This window comes from Lissotriton vulgaris, chromosome 9 (assembly GCF_964263255.1).
Source record: "Lissotriton vulgaris chromosome 9, aLisVul1.2, whole genome shotgun sequence".
NCBI classification, from domain to species: domain Eukaryota; kingdom Metazoa; phylum Chordata; class Amphibia; order Caudata; family Salamandridae; genus Lissotriton; species Lissotriton vulgaris.
In genome coordinates, this window is record NC_141697.1 from 356,480,703 (window position 1) to 356,488,278 (window position 7,576).

Sequence of the window (7,576 nt, forward strand, 5' to 3'; positions counted from 1 at the left end):
TCGTGGATTTCAGCACTAGGTATGTTTAAAAATGCGCAAAAAGATTGTAAAAGTGGGACATGCTCGCAGGTCTTCTGGCAATGTTTTCCGATATTTGGGGGCCAGATAGGAAAAGGCACGACCTCCCATCTTAGCCTTTTTAATTCTCCGGGTTTGAAGGAGCTTTTGGCCACTAGATCTCAACTGCCTGGCCGGGGTACACCATTCTAACTTCTTTGTTAGGTATCTTGGTCCCAGTCCGACAAGGGCTTTAAAAACCAGGCACAGAAGTTTGAAAACTTCTCCTTTCCTAATGGGGAGCCAATGTAACTCTCTCAATAATGGTAAGGAAGGGGTGCATGCTGGCTTGTTCAGGGCTAAGAGTGCCGCCGTGTTTTGTATGACTTGTAGCCTTGAGAGCAGGTCTTCCCTCATCCCCACCACATTTCTATAGTCAAGTCTACTGACTAAAACTGCCTGTATCAGAACCCTTCTGGTGGGGAGAGGAATCCAGGGGAAGATCTTCTTTAGCGTACGCATCAGTCCAAAACATTTGCAAGATAGGGTCTTCACATGCTCCTCCATAGATAGTTTACTATCCATTAGGACGCCCAAGTTTTTTGCCCATTTGTTTAAGGAGGGAGCTTCTCCAAGTTCACCATACCTCAGTCCATAAGTCCTCAACTTTCCCAAACAATAAGATCTCGGTTTAGTTGGAATTAAGTTGCAGGAAGTTCTTTTTCATCCATGCAGCTATTTTTGTCATGCAAAGCTTGAATCTATCTCTGGTCACTACTGGGTCCTCATAGCAGATGGTTTGGAAACCGCAGGATTTAATAACTGAAGACAGAAATGACACATAGATATTGAACAGAGTAGGGCTTAAAATGGAGCCCTGAGGCACATCCTCATCCACAGTTGTGGTCCTGGATACATAAGTGCCCAGTTGTACACATTGGGATCTATCCAAAAGGAAACTCTGCATATATATATATATAGCTTGACAAAGGGCGAGGAAGCCCGAAACGCGTTGCTGATTTGTGAATAAACAACATCTTTGCTGTACCTGGCTAGTCCGTCTCCTTCTATTGGTGTCACGCCGTGCTGTGCTGTGCCAAGCTGTGTGGAGCTGAATCTGCATATATATATATATATATATATATATTTCAGCAGGCTCCACACCTCCATACGGCGAGAGTTTCCACAGCACCATAAAGCAGAGTCCACAAGCAAGTTGCTAAAAAAAATAAAAAGTGTGTATTTAATACACCTTCGTGCAGAGTGTGGAGAGTCTACGTGTTTCGGGGACCACCTTCAACTGGATGTATATATATATATAAACATATACATATATAAACATATATAAACATATACATATATATGTTAGTTAGGTGAATTTGTCGGTGTGAACTTTAATAATTTGAACTAAAACAGAAATTCATCAGTTATAGTGCGCAGCATAACTTGTAACTTATAACTTGTGCCGCCACCATGCACTGCTTATGACCGCACATATGGCATCACTCATTACATTTATAACATCACTGATGACATATCAAATGACATCAGTGATTACATCACTGTTGTCAACCCACAGATGATTTTAGAATGATATAATTTTGTATTTGAAAAATGTTGTATGTATTTTATCCCGATTGGAAATCTTCTGTAGCCTTGCACCAATGCTATTAATGCTACTCAAAGAAATGAATTCACTCAAATCCAAATAAAGGTTTTATGATGATGATGATGATGACATCTCTATTTTTATATGTACATTATATTTTTGAATAATTTTATGGCATCATCTGCTGAAATAAAGCTATTATCACATCACATTACAATTATATTTGACCTTTACTATCTCGAAAACTGTTCAATGGATTTACACCAAATCACAACATGCGTAATCTGCAGACCAGGATCTAGCTTCCTACTGAATTTGGTGTAATTTTTTATAAAACCTGTCTAAAAAAACTTTATGGAAAATGAATGATGATTTTCTTGATTTGGGACCTCCTTTTTTTCTCGGTCCCTGCTGAACGGATAACCCCAAACCTTTCTAGGAAGCAGCTGAGGTGGACAAACTTTTTATTTGAAAAGTGCGAATGCAAAAAACACTCCGCCTACCGAAAAGCAGAGCTAACTATAACTACCCACAACTGGTAACTGGTGACACGCACACACCTATGGGTGTTAGTTTGAGTCCCCTCATCCATTATTTTCAATCAAGCATGTTGCTGTACCTGTTCTTGGCAATGTGTGGTGATGGATTTACCGCAGGTCTAAGCTAAAGTACATTTTCCCACATTCCCCCCTCCCTCTCTTATTTACCATTAAAACATAGGCGTACATGCACAGACTTCGGCATAGTAAGGGCTAGGATATCTGCAGTCAGAGCAGAGATCTCTGAAGTGAAAAGAAAGGTGAGGCAAAGGTAAAGACATCCGCATGTAGGTTATTATTTTTGTTGTATGTGAGTAGTACAAGTGTAGTACAACTAAATGTTCTACAAAATGCCGTTTCTGAATAGGCACCCTAGTGTCTTAATCATATGAAGAGTTGAAAAAGGTATTTTAACATATTAAACGGCAGTAAATGTAATTTGCCATGGTGACTTGAAAGGAATGTGCTGGGTTTAGCTACAAATATAGCATAAATCATTTACCTTTCAATATAATTGCATAACACAAGAGGACACAATAATGCGCCATAAAGCAAAGCAACAATACAGCAAAAACATAATATGGCACAACATAAAAACTGTGAAAACGGAATGCAAAACAACAACCACAGTTTAGAGGTTATCCAGCAGAATGTAGTAACGCTGAACACAAACATTGTAGCACCAACATTGCAATACAAAACACAACAAATCACCAACATATCAAACAAATAAACACAACGTATAGGCACAAACATTATTGTCACTAATTACCACCTTCACAAACCTACTTTCAGAGCGATGGTGAAAGGTTTGCATCATGCGCTGTCATAAGGACCACCAAAGACATGAAATATCACCAACCAACAATATTTTGTGATCTATCTCTTATGTTCTCCCTTAAATGGTCAGTTAATTAAAAAAATAGCGCAGCTGAATGATTCAAGCTTTCAAAAATTAACAGCAACTCAGAAGCACTCTTTCTCAATGAGCTATCAAAAGAATCTGAGCAAAGGTAACATAGCAACGTTAAAATATAGATATGATTTCGGACCAAATGAGGACTTCAACACACAAACAACGATTGACTAAGATGTTAGTAAATGTCCACTGGTATGAGATTAAATTAGCACTTTCAAACAGACCTTGAGTTTGATCGGTTCTTTGAGATTTCCTTACTAATACACTTTCCTTAAAAGAGTGGAACACATATTTGTTAGTAACGAACAAGGAGCCCTGCTGCTAAATGATGCAGTTCGTATGGACAGGGTTCTCAGGCACATGCAGTACAATCGGGTGCTTATGATTTTCACTTATACAGATAGCAAACCACCCCTTATTCTCAATATAGTTCAGGGGATCATGAGATTAAAAGATACAACTATGACCGTGCAACACATCAAATTGCTTCATATCTGGACAATGAAAGGCCAGGCAGACATCTTTGGCAGTACTTCTGAATCTATAGTTTATGTCTATCAAATAAAATTAAACTGAGGACAATATAGTAAATACACATTTATAGTCTATGAAAATAGAAGCATCTGGTTGTAATCTTCTAGCAGTTCTAAAGTATACTTTGAAAAAAATAGCTTGTAGGATTGGTATATGCTGCTTACTGAGAATAAATAAAATATACTGCTGAATATTTACAAGTATATCACGTTTATCCTAAATTAGCATGAAATTAGATTGTAAAAAAGTCACTTTCAGAAGACCGCTTTGGAACTCTGTTTATAGTGCTCAGTGCCTTACCTATGTATATAGCTGATAGATACTCTCTCTGGATGTGCAGATTGCAATATAACAGTAGGCGTATTTGTAACACATGATTCACAACCTCAGCGGTATCAGAATCAATAATGATGACATTTTACCGGTCTGTTTTTTTCTTGTTTGCTTCAGCGTTTACTGGACTTTAAACTGTGATAGGTTGCCTTTGGGCTCCAATCAATCTGTACACGTGCATCACGGTTTCTACATTGTGCAATGCTGCCGGTCCAGAATAAATACATTATTTTATCTTATCTGAGAAGACTCTTTGCTTTGACGAACTTTTCTGAAAACAGTGACCTTGATCAGCCAAATGTCCTTTCACTTCCATTGAATTAACAAGCTGCATGAAGTACTAATCTCAGCTCGCAACACAAATGCAAGTTGTGCACAGTATTACAATACAACCCAAAATTACTTTTACGCTGCAGAAGATAACTAATGCATTGTAGAGAAAAAATAGTATCGAACGGGTTTTGCAGAACCAATGCCCCAATACTATAGATTCAATTTGTGAATCCTCCCAAAATCATTTAAATGCAGGGGTTGGAGGCCTGGAAGAGATGGGACAGCAGGCCTCCATTCCTGCATTCACATTCTTAGGATGGCTGACGATTTATTATAACCCTTTTCTTTTTTATTTGGAGGCATAGGGCCTAAAATAAAATACAAAACAGAAAATACATACTCCTGAATCATTTTGGGGGAGCACATGCAACAGTGCCTTAGACCATTCTCTCCTCCCATTAAATGATGACAATTCTTATTAACAATTTGGAAGCTGTCCCTCAAGGGCAGCTTCCACTTTGTGAAAAAATATAACTCTTTTTCATGTGTCAGTATCAAATCAATGGTTTGCGATGACAATTGCAGTCATGCAGTTTTTTTTTGTTCCCTGTAACCGAGTGCCTGATAACGCTGCCTCAATCTTAACATTGCTGCTGATTTTAACTTTGCAGCATTTAAAAATTGTATATGGCTTCATGATTACTATGTCGCCCTGTTTCAGTTGTATATTTTAAAACTGTTTGCTAGTTTGCCTTTTTGCCCATCCCTTTGCGTTTCTTACCCGCCTCACGTTCATCCTGCCAGCGCCCCGGTCCACCACGGGTTTTCCCGTTTGCTGTGGAGGGCGCCGGCAAACATTTGGTGTCCCTGCCCTCATTGGCCTCAGAGGGTCATGCGGGGCTCGACACTCAGGCCCAACCTTATTTAGACTCCATGACTTCCTCTGCGCTCAGCGGACGCGAAAAGTGGGCCCGCGCCGAAGTTGCGCCTAAGTCCAGCCCGTCTGCGCCCGTCCACGCTGAGTGCGCACCAGGGGCAAGGGATGCTGTCCCCATTTCTCTCTGTTCCCAAGTAAGTGCGGTTTACTCCTTTGAAGCTCTCCTGGCTTTGAAGCCCCCCAGAAAGCCTTGTTACTACTCATTTTCCCCTGATTTTAATCTCTTGACAGATTAGGTCAAACATTTTTTTTATAAATAATGTCTGGTCATTGACTGGTTGTTTAAATCTTGACAGATACTGTGCGAAGTATGCGTTATAGTAATCTTTAAGATTTGGTAAAGCATGACCTCCTTGTTCCGTATCTGCATACAGTGTATTGATTGCAATTCGGGGGGTCTTTTTTGCCCAAACAAAAGCTGAAAATAAGGACTCTACTTTTGAAAAGAATGAGCCAGGCAAGGAACAAGAAATCATAGAAAACAGAAAATTAAATAGAGGAAGCACTGACATTTTAATTAGAGCCACCCTGCCCAAGATGGATAACGGCAATACGTTCCAGCGTGCAAACATGTTGCGGACCTTCTGAATGAGGGAATCAAAGTTCAATGAGTAAAAATCTCTTACTGAGGCCGAGAATAAGACCCCCAAATATTTATTCGATCTATTATTGATACAACTGTGTAAATAAGGATGGAGTTCGGATCTATACCCCCACAAACTAAGATCTCGGTTTTCTTTTTATTGATTCGATATGGCCCGAGAGCCTCAAATTCTTCGAAGATTAAAAGAGCCTGTGTTTGAGAATGCATCTCAGGTTTAATCAGTAACATTATATCATCCGCATATAGTTTAATCTTGGCCATGGAAGTTATGGGAGGAGAAATATATACGCAGTTCCGAAGTGCCACAGCTAAAGGCTCGATAAAGAAGGCAAAAAGGGCAGGTGACAATGGGCAACCTTGCCTCGTGCCTTGCTGAACTACAATCGAGCCCACAATAACTGCATTAACAATAATATTAGCTTTTGCACCCCTATATAAATTCTGAATTAAATTAATAATTTGTGATGGAATCCCAAAGCGCTGTAAAATAAAAAAAAGTGTCTCCCAAACCACCAAATCAAAAGCTTTTTCCGCATTCAAAAGTAAAACTAAGGCAGGAATCTCTCGAGTTTCAAAATAATCTAAAGCTTCAATCAAATAATGTGTATTAGTAAAAAGTTGTCGACCTGCAATAAATCCATTCTAGTCAAAATTAATCAATTCTGCGGAAACATTATAAAAAAAAATTGAAAGTAATTTTGTAACTATTTTATAATCCGAATTCAACAATGTGATTGGCCTATAAGAATTAGGATCCATAGGTTCCTTCCCCTTCTTCAGAAAGCTGACCACCGTTCCATCTTGAAGGGAAACTGGAATTTGACCTCCCTCCACCATAGAGTTTAATAATAACAAAAAAGTTCCAAAAGAGAATTACAAAAAACCAGGAAAAACTCAGCAGAGAGTCCATCCGGACACCAGGCCTTACCATGAGGAAGACTTTTTACCACCAGCTCTATTTCTTCCCTGGAGAATGGGGTTGCCATTGTACGTTGGTCTACTTGTGAAAGAATCGGAGGGGGATATTTATCTAAAAAGTCATTTAGCCTTTGTTGATCTGTGTTATGTAACGTGCTATAAATATTCTCATAATGAGAAAGCATTTCTGACCCTATCTCTCCAGAGTCTGAGGTTTCCGTGTGAGTGATTGGGGATTTTAAGGAGTGAATCATGTCCGCAGCTTGTTCCTTAATCTGCCAAGCTAGAAATTTTCCAGTAAAGTTACTTTGTTCATAGATTTTTTGTGATTGCCTGCAGAAAATTTCCTCACTTTTTACAAAATAATGTGCGCTAATCTCCCGCTTAGCAGCATTTAATTGGTTCTGTACGCTAACAGAAGGGTTATAATATCTTTGTTCTATTAACGCCTGTATTTTTTGCTGCAGCAAATTCTTCGTATTCCTAGAAATGGAAGATTCCATTGCATCTTTTCCTATAATGACCCCCCGAATAAAGGCCTTTAAGGAGTCCCAAACGACGTGAAGAGGAGCAGTACCAATATTGCATGCAATAAATTCTCCTATCTCTAATTTAAGTGATGCTACCAATGATTCATCGGACAAATATATCTTATTAAAAACCCATCGTTTAGAAGTTCTCTTTCTTTCCCCCCAAAAAACTCAATGATTAACATAGCATGGTCGGAAAAGCCATTGTGTAAAATCTTCTGGAACAAAATTTTTAATTTTTTAGAAGCAAGAAAAAAATCAATGCGAGAAGATGACTTAAATCTTCCCGACCAGCAAGTAAACTCTTTTTTTAAGGGATTCTGTACCCGCCATGGATCACAAAGATCGAGTGTCTTCGCATTATTAATAATAGAACTTAATGA

At 38.9% G+C, this 7,576-nt stretch overlaps 1 protein-coding gene across 1 annotated transcript in view; it reads right to left on the minus strand.

Moving 5' to 3' along the window:
• LOC147690125 (alpha-1-antitrypsin-like) overlaps window positions 1–4,124 on the minus strand; it is a 95,575-nt gene extending 91,451 nt beyond the window's left edge. The window contains exon 1 of the mRNA XM_086937726.1: window positions 3,899–4,124. The gene's annotated coding sequence lies outside the window, so the exon portion shown is untranslated. The remainder of the gene's footprint in view (window positions 1–3,898) is intronic.
• Window positions 4,125–7,576: the final 3,452 nt, after the last annotated feature.